Source organism: Orbicella faveolata, unplaced genomic scaffold (assembly GCF_042242905.1).
Source record: "Orbicella faveolata isolate gen_17 unplaced genomic scaffold, um_ofav_v1 contig_36, whole genome shotgun sequence".
Lineage (NCBI taxonomy): Eukaryota > Metazoa > Cnidaria > Anthozoa > Scleractinia > Merulinidae > Orbicella > Orbicella faveolata.
In genome coordinates, this window is record NW_028301565.1 from 9,544,291 (window position 1) to 9,559,946 (window position 15,656).

The following is a 15,656-nucleotide window of genomic DNA, read 5'->3' on the forward strand; positions in this document are numbered from 1 at the left end:
ACTGAGCAAGACGATGAAAACAGCCAGGACTGTGTGTGCCACTCAGTGTCTTATCTCAAATATAAACATTGTCGACGTTGTCGAATTTTATGGCCGTTTATGCTCGCTGTTTTACTGGAAATATACTAGTCAAAGTTGGCGTTTATTTGTTCCTTGCCAAGAGACACAGGTGGCGGCTGTACGAATACCCTTCGTTAAAAAGCTACAAACAAAACTTCAAGAAACTTATTACACGATTTTAAAGTATAAGAATGAAATAACATTTGTACCAAGTTTTGTTTTCAGACGATTGTTTTTCCGCCCCCGCTGTTTTCGTAAAGAAGCGTGAAATTCTGAACATTGTAAGTCGCGAAAACCGCCATTACATGCAAATGTCGAACTTTCTTAAATTCTGGCCGTAAAATAAATTGTTGGAACATTAAACTATTTTTCCATGAATAAGTTCACCCAAAGGTATGTTTTGGCGAAATAAAAGAAAAATCGATTTTTCGTGACTGTCTTCCGATTCTCGTCACTCTCAGAAAATCACTCTTAAGTGTTAGAAAGCAATGTCGGAATGGTAAATGTTTCGATTTGATTTAATTAAGAGTGCTTTGACCTTGATAAACGTATCGTGACCCGTTTACACGTCACGACTCGTGCTATAAAAAAACCGGCAAACTCTCAAATTTTTCCTTAAATGTTATAGCAATCAAGCAGAATAGTCATGGAAACACTAGCTTGTGAGTGACAGCAAATATTATTGAAGCGCTGAGTTTCGAAAATATATTATCGTCATGTTTGTGTGACCTTTCGACATTGGTATGCCATTCTCGAAGAGCTCAAATTTCACGAAAGTACTGCGTGTATTTTTCGACCTCAAAAATTTTATTTTAAGTAGCCCATGGTTTTGAAAATGAATTTTGCAAGAAGAAATAGTGCTCTTTCACGTGGAATAAGTCTCGATACACAAGGCGAGGTACCAGTCAATGATTTTAGGCCCTTAATTTTGTGAATTTTGCGGAGCGAAAAATCGCTTGAATTATTGTAAATACTGGAAAATTTGTCAAAAATTCAGTTTTAATTTAAACTGAGAAAATAACCACTCAAAATGTGTATTATTGTCTGCTTTATTTGATTAGTTACTTGCTGTTTGGTGGAAAAGGTGTTTTGATTTTCAAAGGAGGTCTCAGCGGTGTTCGGTATCAGACGCCTAAAACCTGGTCTGACAGTCCCTTGTTTTCCAGAGGACAAACATTAACTCGTTATGCTAGTACTGAACCACGATTAAGGCATTTACAGTAATGTGCCCAATAAGACTGAAAAAGAGGGCAAACCATTGTCCTTCGTCTTCCGGCAACTTTCGGGAAATTTTCGATTAAGCAAATTTGCAGATTTATAGCAACCCAATAATGCTATAAGCGAAACGATGAGTGTATGGTACAATGAGATCACTTTACTTGATTACTTTAGCATCAAGAGAGAAAAGTTGACCCCCGATGCAGACCACTAGCGTATATAAACAGAACATTATGCCTACCCTTTATCCAGCTACTTTGTTTGTCTGCGCCAAGTCCCTTTCACAGCAGATCTCAGATTTGGCAGATCTCGTTTCTTTCCTTTACCAGCGGAGCCCTCGAAATAACTCAGAATGACTGCAAAATAGGAACGTAAATGAACACCTTTGAGTCTAGGTTCTTATGCCGCCGATAGCTTTTTAAATTTACTTGTCTATAAATGAAAGAATTAATGCAAAACAGACAGCGAACAGTGTCACTGATTCCAGTACAATGTACCATCACTGCCCCGTGTGCAAGCAAGAAAATTATAGGAATGAATTTACCAACCTTTAAGTTGCTATCCACTGTTTCTTTACAACTGCTGACTGCTTGCAGCACAATAGCGCCAGTAGCGGTTTTCTGAAGTGACGGCTTCTTCAGGCCTTTGGAACGACAAACTAGCGGAGATCTTGGAGATCGGCCGTGTTCATCACTTTCTAAAATCCAAAACGAAAGAGCCACCAAAGTTTTTGTCCTCATCAGGCACAAGAGGCGGTATATTTATATCTGTTTACAATTTTACAGCTCAATAGCGTGCTTCGTTTGGAATCAAGAGCATTTTGAATTTCAGGGTTATGGAGGTGCGTGACACAAGGCTATGATCGAGTTTGTCGAAAAATATATACTTTTTAGAAGTTAAAGCATTAGGAAAAGTGCTTATGTAAATGCTTGTTCGATCAGTACTGATAATCAGTCGCCTATATAGCCAAAGTAAGTTCCAGATGTTTACACTATTTTCCGGCCGCCATATTGGTGTACCACGGAGGTACACCAACATGGCGTTTTCATACTGGGCTCTGTAAATATCGGCGAAACATTTCGACGAATATCTGAAGTTTGGGGAAACGCACAGGCCTAAAACTTGGAGAAGTGGCTTATTTAGTTATCTTCTATAACATCATAATTTCATAGCTTTTTCCACTGGATGGTTTTCGATTTATTTTTTTATTGCGTGACAGTGAAAACGATCCATTGAAAAGAACGTTTTTAACAGATTTGGTCATTCGAGATACTAGTGTTACTACGTCATTGAAAATGACAACTGCTGGTGTTGTGCAATTTTTACTGGTTGATGAAAAAGATAAACCGCAACAATCTGACAATGGAGCCATCATTTTCGGGCATGGCATCACGCGCGCGTTGATTTGCATTATTTTTGCAGCGCGTGGCGCTGGGAGTAAGTACGACCGCTTGCGGTTTATCGTCTCACGGCGGAAGACTTAAGACTTTAGAGCTCACTCGCGCGTTTTTTATGTCCCAGGACGGGATTGATTGCTTTTTCGAAAAAGTCACAGCCAGGAAAAACATACAAGTCACGTTTTTTCCAGCTAGGGACTGTTTTAAATAAGTTTTTAGCAAGCCAGACGCTGAACGAAAATCCCAGCCAGTAAATGGTCTAATGCTAATATTTCCCAGCCAGCGTAATTGCAGCCTGTCAAGCGGGTTTTCTCTCAAGCGGCTCCGTCGGGTACTCCTGAATTTTCAACAGTCTTATGTCAAAAGCATAAAAATTGATCAAATTATTTTGACAAGAAAATATAGAACAGTTGTTTTCATTCTCTTTAAGAATGGTGCGTACTAGATACAAAGGTCTTTTGCCCGAAGTAGAGCTATGAAAAAAAAAAAAAAAAAAAAAAAAAAAAAAAAAAAAAACTGAACAAGTAGAACCAGTGGAAATAGAAGATTCCAACAAGGGCTATAAGCCTATAGGAATCCCAGAAGAAAAGTGAAAAAAAAAACAAAAGTGTAGAAGCTTACAGTTTGATTTCTGTGTAAATATATTCTAAGGATTAAGCAGCTACATGTAGTTCTTCAGCAGTTAGTAGTTAGTGTAGTATAAATGAACCCCATAACAAGAACTAGAGTCAAAGGCATTGTGCATATGAACGGGCATTATTAAACTGCTAGGTTACATGTTAGTTTGGGTTGCCTGTGCTTATGAGCCTGCTATTGCAGTCAGCAGTACAGTCATGTATAGTGTAATACAAGTGAATATATGAAAGATCATATATTTGAAGTGCAGAGAAAGATATGAAGGCATGACTGATTATTGCAGTTATACACACAACTTAAGCAGTTGTGAAATTAAAGCCTGAAAAAAATTCACGCTTTACTTTCAAAACTGGTTAAGTTATGTGTATAATTGTGATGATCAGTCATGCCTTCATATCTTTCTCTGCAGTTCAAATATATGACCTTTCATATACCAGTATCCACTTGTATTCTTCACCATCTACAGGTATATTACGAACTCACAATGTGATCAGCTCCCAGATGGCTTGATAGCTCAGTTGGTAGAGCACTGCACTGGTATCGCAAGGTCATGGGTTTGAATCCCGTTCAGGCCTGAATTTCTTTCAGGCTTTAATTCACAACTGCTTAAGTTGTGTGTATAACTTCAATGATCCAGCATGCCTTCATACAGTTATGTAATGTATAAATTATGTATACTTTGTTAATAGCTCATTGCACTTGGCTGCCTTGTTTTCTTGTGCTGTACATTGGCATGAAATTAGCTGATTACAGCCTCAAATTTAGCAGGCAATCGTGTCCGTCACTTCACAACAGTTTGCAATATGCCAGCTGCTATCCTGGTGTTCCTGGTTTTAGCACATTTTCATTAAACTTGATTTGGTCACAGAAGGAAAATGTTTTCTGATATTTTAGTTGTACACTTGGTAGCTTAGTTGATTTCACCAGTTTCAACCCTAGCACATGACTATGTGGCATGTAATCCATGCCTTGTGTGATGCGCAGAACGTGTGGGCACTAACATAAGTACGCACTGTCCATAAAAACATTCAAGCTTTTGTAACCAGCTGTTTGTTAAAATAATAACCTTTGTTTGCAGTTAATGTTGTAAGAAACATTTATTAAGATTCTACATTTCTGACCGACAGCATTAACTCTAGAAGCGCCTTACAGATCTAGTCAAAATTACAAACTTATCTTGTAGAGAATGCAAAAGGCCATCTACAACTGGTTTTATATCAACTTCAAAACGTTTTAAAATTCTTCTCTGTAATGAGAACCATACAGCTCTATCAAAACATGTGTACCAGTTCTGAGAATTTGATGGTGGATCAAGACAATACACTGTATCCATTAACTGATGATTTTCTTAGTTTGTTCTTGTCACCTGCTTGCTTGATAATATATTGTTATTGTAACCAGAAATTGGGTTTTGATCAGTCCTGGGTTAATCAGGGATAGGGAAAGGGCCTGTGAGCTGACTTCAATGGTGTTAATAACTTTTTTTAATATCAATAAATAAAGTAAAAGCTGCCACACATTGCGACTTAATCTGAAATTTACTGAACAATTTGGTATGCAAGACATCTCAAAATACTTCTGTCAGTTATAGCATAGGTTAAATGTTATATTGTTGCAAACAGTGGTCATTAAATCATAAAAGTTTATGTGATTGTTCTCTCCTGTGAGTTGGCTCATTGTCTGGGGCTTGGGTCTGACATGGACCTTGACTAGGTTTCAAATGGATATCATCATGAGAGACATTTTCTAATGACAAATTTAGGAAACCTATCACATCATTTCCTTTCTTAGCTTTTCCTCTGGTATGACTACAATAAATTATACTTAATCAATATTGAAAACAAACAGCTGTATAACAGCTCTCTCCAGAGCTAGTTAGAGGTTTCAAAAAATTATTAGGAAGGCAATTTTACATTCATAAGTGTAGCTCTTTCATCTAAAAATACCACATGAAAAATTTTTCTTAGTACACTGACTCTACTTTAGTGTTATTCCAACTTGAGTAAGATTAAAGAAATACTCATTTATTAAAATTGATCCTGTACAAAACTAACAATGTGTCATCATGGTTGCTACGGTAAAATACTGGTGCTGATGAAACAAAACTATTTTCAATTCACAAAAATCCAAGGCGCCCTTACAATGTACATGAAAAGTTTGGTTATGAAAAGCTATCCAGTTAGTCTGATTGGCATGACTGATCATCATTCAAGAAGATACTTCAGTCCAAACTTTTCTTGAAGTTGTAACTGACTCAGCAATGACCACCTAACTTTGCTGTGAAACAGCACAAATCTGCCCATCCCACCCTTACATTTCCCCCATTGGATGAAAAAGTACTGTAATTCAAAAGTGCTTTTTAATGCTTAATGTGTTGTGCACCGATGAAACATCCAGGATAATGTTGTTTTGTGCTATTGCGTAAACAAAACCATAATTTTTATTGCAAATTATTAGATTCAGATGAGCTCAAGTTTAGGGAGTGAGAGATGAGCACAAAGAAATCAAGGATAAGCATTATATTTATAGAAATTTACTTAAATTTACCAGTTCTTCACTTTATTATTTAGAATGGTACCAGTTTAAATTGACAACCTTTATCTATGGCGATTGAACAAGTGGCGCTGAAAGCTGCAATCAAGTTACTATCGCTCTTAGTTAAACAATGCTCTGCCTATAACTGGTACTGTTACTACTTATATTTCTTTTTATATTTATATCTGTATATATTTTTTTTCTCTTCTACCTCTTCTTTTCTTTATTTTTCCTACAACTGATTTAAAGCATAATAATTCTTGTAACTACTCAGCTCATTTAGTTTTTACTATTTTGAGTAGTAATGTTTTGCTTATTTAAGTTTAATGTATTCTTTTACTGTATAATACTCGCTGTATTATGCAAAATAAAATGGTTGTTCTTGTTGTTGTTGTTGTTGTTAAATTCTAGATGTCCCCCATAGTGAATCTACTGAGCTTGAAGTATCTATAAATTACTGCCTCATTGACAAACTTTTTGATACTTCTGAAAAAACGTCCATGATCAAGTGAGCATTAAGGCAATCTATCAACCAATTATAAATTAAGACAGTGTAGCCAATTGTATTGCATGTTTGCCAGTGTGTAGCCAGCCACAGAGTACTGCTAACAAAGAATACAGTCATGTTTATTGCTAACAAGGAAAACTGAACTCACCAAGCTATGATGCATAGAGTTTCTGTTCCATTCCTGCTTTTGTTACGTGTACCATCAATATAGTAATCTTTAGTAATATCAACCAAAAAAATGCAGAAGCTCTTGAGAAAAACAAATAAAATAATTTAATAAATGCTCTTTTGCCTAGTAACAGAACAAAATTAAATCTGTACAGCACCAGAAATGATTCCCAGACCAGAAATAATCACCAAAATGAACCACAAATGATCCTTAACTGAAAATGATAACCAAATTGTGGCCCACATATGATCCCACAGAAAAAAAATAGGAATGCCATGGAGTTTTTGTAAGCAATAAATAGTTGGCTACTAGATCTTGAGGAAGTGAGTGCTATCCACCTCCCAGCTTGCGAGGGTCATAAGCAAAATGGTTCCTTGGAGCTACCGCAAGCAAAGAAGAAATTTCAGCAGTCTATGCAGCTGTCCCTACTATTATTTTTCCAATTCATTTTAATTAAAATAATTCATCAATTGAAAACAAAGAAAATCACCACTGTTATGGAGGTTTGGACACCCGGTCTTAATTAGCATAGATATTGACGATTTTGCTTCTCCATTTACTCCTTAGTTTTTGTTTTGATTGACAAGATATATCAAACACTCAAGACAGAATTTCATCCGCTATCCAAACACCTCAAATTTTGTCAAAAATACTCTGCTGCATGTTGTATTTTCACATCTCTTCCTGATGAAACAGTGTCTCTCGTGTTTAATATATTACATGACCTGACCTGAGTCAACTCCACCGCAGGGAATAATTATATATAAGCAAATTATCAATGGACCTCACTTCTAAATTGTTTTCATCCAACTGCGAGAATTATGTGAGAGCTCTCAAGTTGATTTGCTGCCAAAGAGTAAGATTTTTGACAGCAATTAGTGATCCATCGGTTGTGATGCCGCAGGCATCGCCTTTCTAGGGGTCTGGCGGCATGTCCCCTAGAAAATTTTGAAAAATTAAAGTAGCTAAGATGTGTTTTCTTTCATTCTGAGCAGCTCTGCACAAAAATTCCTACTGCTGGAAAGTGTTCAAAGCAAGCACAAATCAAACAAGTAGTAAATTATATGATAGTTTCAGCATGTCTCATGTGCAATGTGCAAGACTTGAGAGCTCTGCTTAAAATGATTGATGATCTTTTGAACATTTTTGGTATATCACAATGATATATTGGCCACCATCCCTTTGTAATTGTGTTCTACTAGTTCTACTAGACTGGGCATTATGCTTTAATTTCAGGGACAAAAAAAAGAAAGGAAAAGAAAATGAATAAACGTCTGACACCAAGGCTTTGATACAACACTCTCACCAAGCTACACATATACTTGATTAAAAACTAAATAAGATTCTCTTTTCCAATTTCATCACTCCCATGCACATAAACAGTGATTTTCTTTTTACTACGCCTTGAAAGAGCTCAGGAGCACTTTATTGAAGTTGTTCTTGTTCATAGAGAAGCAAAAACACTATGAAATGCTTCCAACTTCTCATGTTTTTTCTTTTTTTTTAATACACCACTTTGGACTTGCTGGTCTTAATTTCCAGTGACGTAAGAGTCTTTCATGTGTTATCCAATCAGTGCAATGACTGGATTTTGGACATCATTATGGAATTGAGCTCATTGAAACACATCGATTGAACATGTAAATTAGCTTTGAAAAAAGTTAACAGGGCATGTGTAACTAGATGCAGAGATGCTGAGAGATGTCAATCATTAAAATCTCGAGTGTATATCAATATCAAAACCATTGTTCCTGATGGCCATCGCAGAAAAAATCCATCATTCTCCCTTCATTCTTTACGTGAACATCAAAATCAAAAGAGCGTTTTTAAACTTCTCTCAGGACAGAGTATATTTCCACACAGTTTGTGTTTATTTGCACGTAGTGGTCACTAGTTGTGTCTTTTGTAGTAAGATATTTTTCGCACAGTTTTGCATAAGTGATCTTTGTTTCCTTCACAGCTAGCATTGATCGAAAATAAGAACATTTTAACACTTTCACAATAGTAATTGCTCCTATTGTCTCAAACAGAATGAGAGGGAGAATTATCTAACTCCCTTTTGGGAGTTCTGGTTTTGAAGTCAAAGGGAACCGAAAACGGCGGCAAAGCTTTATGGACACGCAAAGCATCTTGGGTACCCCACTTTTTTGTGCCGCAGTGTTTCAACGGGTGCAATTCCGTAATGGAAACACAAGTCAATCAATGCCTATGTGTTAGGCCTTCCTCCATTTCTCTTCTCCTCCCCTAACCTATCCCCTAAGGAAGGCCTGGTGATACTCGGGCAGATTTCTTAGGATTCTTCCTTGCATTTGGCAGGGCTTGAAATTAAAAAAGAATAATAATTATATGAAGTTGCAATGTTATGACCTCTTCTGAAAAGTTAGTTGCAAGTTTGAAAATGTTGGTCTCAAACAAACAGAATTTAATTATTAAAAATCAGATTTAATATTTAAAATGTAGACTTGCAAATGATTTTCAAGATAAGATAAGAACTTCATTAACGTGTCAAGGCTCCGCTTTAATTTTTTCAAGAGCTTTTATGCCATCTAACATCATTTGCTGTCCAAATCAGGGATCATTTTGCAGTTTGAGATCACTCCATGTAATTTTGCCCTAGCTCCAATTTGGAAGTTATTAATTTTCTGCTCTCAGATCATTTCCAGTTGGGGATCCTTTCTGGTGCCAATTTTTGGAGATATCTGGAATGTTTCCCACCAAATATAAATAATTATTGTGCTTCAAATGAGGTTAAAAGTTTGCAAGTTAACCAAAATGGTCCACGTTGCCTTCTATATTATGCTCCTATAGCATGGAGAAAACGACAATTTACTACCCCACCCCCCACTCCTGGATGGGAGACTCTTATAGTCTATCACAGGTTACACCCCGAGTGAGTATTCTGTCTGGCTGCCCCCACAATTTGCCGGTACACAAATATACTTTAGGTTGGACAGAGGCACTGTGAGAGTAAAATGACTTTATTGTTCACTTTGCAAGAACAGTGCACAATGGGTGATCAAATTGGTTTGCACTACTAGGTCACTGCTAGTATGTTTTCTATCAAGTTACAAGACTTGTATACTGGAAGCACCCTTAAACTGAAGCATCTTTCTTTCAGCCCACCCATTTTAGAGAACTACTTAAGCAAGTGGCTCTCTCATGGTTTAATACTTTGGAACATTGGATCCTCAGCTCTAAGCGATCCACCACACTGATAAAAGAAAAAGTACATCACAACTTACCTATGTGCTATGGTGAATAAAGTTGTTCCATTGTCAGTGAAATCACCCAGAAACTATTTAAGAAAGGAAGTAAATAAATAAATAAATAAATAAATAAGCACTTTTCATAAATATATGATTTCTGCTAACAAATCAAAGAGTAGAACGGTAAAGTTCAAATAAGAAACATTTTACAGTGATGTCATGTTTTGAAGCACATCCTTACCTAGCACTGACGAAGCGTGCACATTAATGGAAACTAAACTACATAAATTTATGGATAAAACTCTTTATACTTCGAGGAATAAACTTTGCCGTTACCTACTTAGTCCTGAAAGTAAAAGATTTCCAATATTATTGTTGCACTGTTTGTCAAGTACTTAAAAAGCTGCTGGGAAAATCAAAATAAATAAACAAACATTTTTATGGCAAGCCGTTTGTAGCAAAATTCAATCATTGCAATATATGTTTAATCCTTTAAATAATGGTTTTATTTAAACATATAAAAAGGCATTCAATCCAATGGCAAATAAAATTTTTGGTTCAATTCAATCTTTTAATTTTCATGATTCAATCCAATACCTGGAATATTGATTCAATCCAATACCTGGAATATTGATTCAATCCAATACCTGAAATATCGATTCAATCCAATTCCTCAAATATTGATTCAATCCAATACCTCGAATATTGATGCAATCCAATACCTCGAATATTGGTGCAATCCAATACCTCGAATATTGATTCAATCCAATACCTCGAATAATGATTCAATCCAATACCTCGAATATTGATGCAATCCACTCGAATATTGCTGCAATCTTCCTGGGCCGAGCGCGACCAACAGGAACGAGAGTAACTGAGCACTAGAGAGCACTGAAAACATGGCGGGCGAAGGAGAACTAGATTTAGAAGTCGAGTTTCTTAAGTTTCTTTCAGACGTCTTGGATAAAACGGAAATAATTTTTGAGAATTTTGACTAAGAAGTTGCAGAAGCGCACGCCGAAGTTCTTGATCAAACCATTAGTCTGCTTAGGTAAATGAGGCATTGCTACAACCGAGACACAAGGGACACGGAGAATTTAGATTCCATTACTGTCGCTTTTGTAGATGTAAGTTAACCAATTTTTATGTGACAAACATATTTGTTTATCAAAAGCTGTGTGTGCTAGCTTTTTGTGACAAATAACATAAACTGTCGCAAATTCTGCTACCACATTGGTCTTTGGTAGTGTGCATATTTCTGCTGTCCAATCATTACTGGCACACTAAACTTTGAACTGTAAACAAAATTTTTGCTGTGCTATGTACACAGTCAAACATTTTTCTCACAAAAACTGTTTGTGTAAACCTGGCTTTATGTTATTTTTGAAATAAGAACCTTACATTTTACAAGACAGCAATCATTGAACATTGGGATGTGTTTTAAGTTTTTCAATGTTGTTGTCTCATGTTTTGCATTATTTAACCCACCTGTGGTACTTCTTTCCTAAAAACGATGTTTTTCTTGATATTCTATGACAAACATTGCACCAATTTGTTGTGAATATTATCGGGTACCTAACGCTCAAGGCTAACACTACTGCCAACTAGCCACACATTTCAGTTTTGAATAGTAGATTTTGCACTTTCACTAGCCATTGTGGCAATCATGATGGAATGGAGTACTGGCCTACTGGATGAAAACAAAATTGAAAGTTATCCTGACAAAGTAAAACTGAAGAGAATAGAAACTAATGAAAACAGGGAAACTATGAGTGGATTTCATGGAAATAATTGCCTCAATAAGCATATAAATATTTAACTATTAAACGGAGATAAAAGAAAATGATACCACTGATAGAAGTACATCAGAGATTGAACATAAGCATATTCAAGAAAAGCAGGATTCGCGTTTGTGGGAGTGAAATTTTCTTAGTGATTATTATTAACATTTTAGATGCAACAAGATATGTCCAAGATTGACCACTCTTATAAAAAAGTCAGTGAAACTGTGTATTAAAAAGGCTGGCTGGTGCAAAGTTAGTTTTGGCTAGTGACATGAGACCTGTTAGTAGCCATTAAGCTATTGCACCAAGAATTTAGTCTTGTGTCCTGGGTACTTTTGAAAATAAGATAACAAATTAACCTTACAACATTTTAACATCTGTTTTGATAAGCACCTGAAAAATCTACAAAGCAGAGTAGTGCACATGGCAGTTATAAAATGCCCTGATTTCTCTTCAGTTTAGTTGTGTTGCTAGACATTAGGCATCCTGTAATTCCTGAAAGCAGTTTCTGAGTTTTGTATATCAATAAAAAGAAAGATGAGATAATAATTTACTTGATACAGGGTGAGGTTTTTTGTTGTGAATTGAGTTGCAAAAATACTTTAGTGGTGCCATAATCTCCTTTACCCAGCCCACACACATGCAGTATTATGCAACTGTCAGTTGCCCAAGTTTAACTGTCACAAGTTCTAGAGCCTCTTGGAAGATGTCTACTCCCATTTGACTTGATTCTTTTAAGGGATCTAACCTTTTCAATACAAACGACTGCACTGAATCATGTTGTCCAGGTCAATTTCTTCAACTACAACATTGTTATCACTGTCCAATGGAGTTGGACCATCAGGATCATCACCATAGTATTCAAAATCATATGACTTTCCATTTGAAAGGGGGTTTTCAGGCTGCATCATATGATAAGCCACATTAGGTATGGCAACCAGTTTTTTCTCTGTTCTTACATTTTGGTGGTTGAAAGCTTCAGAGAACTGGCAAAGAGCTTGGTTTATCCTTGTTTGAAAAACTAAGTTTAAGGTGAAAAGATGCACTGAATTATCAGTGTCCAGGATGCCTGACAATTCAATGCTATAAAAAGTGTAAAAGTACAAGTGGGAAGCACAGCGGAAAACATCCCATAATCTTTCAGTTCGTTGGTTGTGTTGATGGCCCAGCAGTGCAGCTGCCCCTCTCCTCTCTTCTAACCTGCACCATTGTATCGCACACACCAACGTTTTCAACACCATGATATACTCGTACTCTCAAAGGCCAAAATTCTCCGTCTCTCTTAACGGCATCCAGAAACAATTCAAGAACTGTTTCTGCTTTATTGTTGGCACTACATTTTCAAAAACATTATTCTCCGAGAAAATCCGTCTATACAGCCGTGAATTAGTATTTTCCATCGGATCAGAGAGTGATGTCCATCCAGATGCCAAAGCGAATTTACGCACCCCATCTCAAGACAGTATTTTGGGGATCTACTTTTGTTAACCTTTGTCTTATTCTTCTCCGTTGAACCCGTAACCCAATGGACTTAAAGAAACCTGCAATGAAGTTATATCCAGTAGCACTCCCGTGGTTAGAAATGTACTCTTGACTGATTTCGGTTCCTTATCAGGTAAGCTGTCAAAACCCCTCATATCTTCTAAGCCATATCGCCTGAGGGGGGGGGGGGGAAGGGCACTGCCATATATGGGCTATATAGGTATGTGCCGCTGTGAAGGGTGTGGTTTTCAAGCAGTTTACTCTAGGATAGGGTATATAAATCAGAGCATTTAGGTCTAGAAGAGGGTATAATTTTTCACAAAACTGACTAGTTGGTTGAAGATTTTATCTAGACTAAGGAAACCAGGAATTGCCACTCAAAAATATAAAAAAATCAAATCGGCAAGTTTAAATTTACGCAAATCAGCCTCAACAGTGTCGATAGATGGGGGGATTTGGGGAGTTTACTGTAGTGTAGGGTAGCAAAATTCAGCTGAACTACAATCATGGACAAAAGTCTTGGAACAAATTTGCACTTCTGGCGCTTTTGCGTACACGCCAGGCGCGAATACAACTTCACCTGCCTAACCTCGCCCCCCCACCCCCCATACAATGTTGAAAACTGGTACGTGCAATTTCACCTGATTTTCAACATTGTGTTGGGGGGGGGGGGGAGGGGGGAACAGCAACCTGTTTATAAAGGATATAGCAGCGTTTTCTTCATACTTCAGTTCTAAAACACAGATAATCCGTTACATTACATAAGTGTCCTAAGGACTCGTCCACGATTGTAGCTCTGGCATAGGCTAAGGGTTCCAGGGTCCCAGCGGCACATCCCCTCCCAGAAATTCCCAAAGTACCCCCCCCCCCCCGAGCCATACCGTCTGTCACTCTTCTGTAAATTGTCCATCTCGAAACTCCAATCATCTCTGTTATCGTTGTCCAGATGAATCCTAGTCCTCAAAGTTTCTCAAGCACCTCAACAGGAATTTTAAGAAATGGTCTTCCATGCTTTCCTCTTTTTTCGCTTTCGATCGTAATGGATTCTGCAGTAAAAATTTACGGAGTAATAGCTCTGCGACGCAACACACTGAGCACATCTACAAAAGCGACAGCAGTGGAATCTAAATTTTCGTTGTCCCTTGTGTCTCGGTTGTAGCAATGCCTCATTTACCTAAGCAGACTAATGGTTTGATCAAGAACTTCGGCGTGCGCTTCTGCAACTTCTGAGTCAAAATTTTCAAAAATTATTTCCGTTTTATCCAAGACGTCTGACAGAAACTTAGGAAACTCGACTTCTAAATCTAGTTCTCCTTCGCCCGCCATGTTTTCAGTGCTCTCTAGTGCTCAGTTACTCTCGTTCCTGTTGGCCGCGCTCGGCCCAGGAAGATTCGAGGTATTGGATTGAATCATTATTCGAGGTATTGGATTGAATCATTATTCGAGGTATTGGATTGAATCATTATTCGAGGTATTGGATTGAATCATTATTCGAGGTATTGGGTTGAATCAATATTCGAGGTATTGGATTGCATCAATATTCGAGGTATTGGATTGCATCAATATTCGAGGTATTGGATTGAATCAATATTCCAGGTATTGGATTGAATCGATATTTCAGGTATTGGATTGAATCAATATTCCAGGTATTGGATTGAATCATGAAAATTAAAAGATTGAATTGAACCAAAATTTTATTTGCTATTGGATTGAATGCCTTTTTATATGTTTAAATAAAACCATTATTAAACATATATTGCAAGGATTGAATTTTGCTACAAACGGCTTGCCATACATTTTATCAATGAATCACATAAATATGGATCGTACTGGCAAAGAAATTAATTCAATGCCTAATTTTGGGGAATGGTCCAGATTATGCTTGATGATGAAACACTGAACATAATTTACATATTAACCCATTGACTCCCATGTTGCCTGTAACCGGCCGTGACAAGCCTTGGGCTTTGTTCCACCTCTTACGTCATCACGTTTGACCAAAATTGGCATCGTCTATACTCAAGTTCTGCAGGAGGAAAAGATCTTTCCAGTGATACCCAGATAACAGTGATCGGCTCAATGGAGCCTGAAATATGCACGAATATGCTCAGAAATTTGAGTGCAAAACTCAGAGTAAAATTTCCTGCGACTACATGTGGCTACTCAAAACGAAAAGCCTAAAGAAGTAGGTCACTTTCTCATCTCAAAATTGATTTCTGCGCATACCTGATCAAAAACGTCGTAAATGTGATGCTAGTGGAAGGAAAGGCATGGTGTCATGTTGCAAATGCCTTTTTTAGTAGATTGGAGCTAATTTGGCCCATATCCAGCCTGAAAATCTCCAAAATCTCCAAAAAATGCATTTTCGGCAAAAAGCTCCAGGAGTCGGTAGGTTAAGTAACAAAACACAAGCTTATGTTTTGATTCATACATCAGGAATTAACAAATTGATGTCAGTTTTTCATGCATCTGTCATGAATATTGTCATGACATTGTCAAAGTAGCTGTGGATCTACTTTGACAATGTTATGACGAAATTCGTTGTCAATAACAGACCAGAGGCACGAAAACCTGACGTCAATTTGTTTTTTACAATGAATTATTAATTCATGTGTCTGTCCGCTTAGTGACAATGAAAATAGCCATTGAGCAAGCAAGAAT

At 37.1% G+C, this 15,656-nt stretch overlaps 1 long non-coding RNA gene across 1 annotated transcript; it reads right to left on the reverse strand.

Annotated features, from left to right (window-relative positions):
* Positions 1 to 900: 900 nt before the first annotated feature.
* On the reverse strand, positions 901 to 10,664 carry LOC149102219 (uncharacterized). The gene is made up of 5 exons (XR_016202367.1): positions 10,377 to 10,664; positions 9,766 to 9,818; positions 6,503 to 6,603; positions 1,827 to 1,975; positions 901 to 1,634 (listed from the first exon to the last, which is right to left on the reverse strand). It is a non-coding gene; the product is annotated as an uncharacterized LOC149102219 (long non-coding RNA).
* Between the last annotated feature and the right edge of the window lie 4,992 nt (positions 10,665 to 15,656).